This window comes from Bison bison, unplaced genomic scaffold (assembly GCF_000754665.1).
Source record: "Bison bison bison isolate TAMUID 2011002044 unplaced genomic scaffold, Bison_UMD1.0 scf7180017864085, whole genome shotgun sequence".
Taxonomy (NCBI): domain Eukaryota; kingdom Metazoa; phylum Chordata; class Mammalia; order Artiodactyla; family Bovidae; genus Bison; species Bison bison.
Genome location: NW_011494657.1, coordinates 489006 through 489258, shown reverse-complemented (window position 1 = coordinate 489258; position 253 = coordinate 489006).

Here is a 253-nt window from a genome sequence, read left to right as displayed (position 1 = left end):
ACACGGACCCCCCCACGTGTATGTACACACACACACACACACACACACACACACACACACGCTGGGCTGGGTCTGGAGGACAATTCCCCCTTTCAAGATGCTGCCCAGGCAGGTTCTCCCAGCCTCTTGGAAAGGGAGGGGAAACCACCTGAGTATCTTCCCCCAAATTCCCCCTCCTGAGCAGGAAGACGAGGCTGGGGTCAATTCCCTGATGTCTTTCTCACCATCTTCAGTTTCCCGGCCTGCCCGCCCC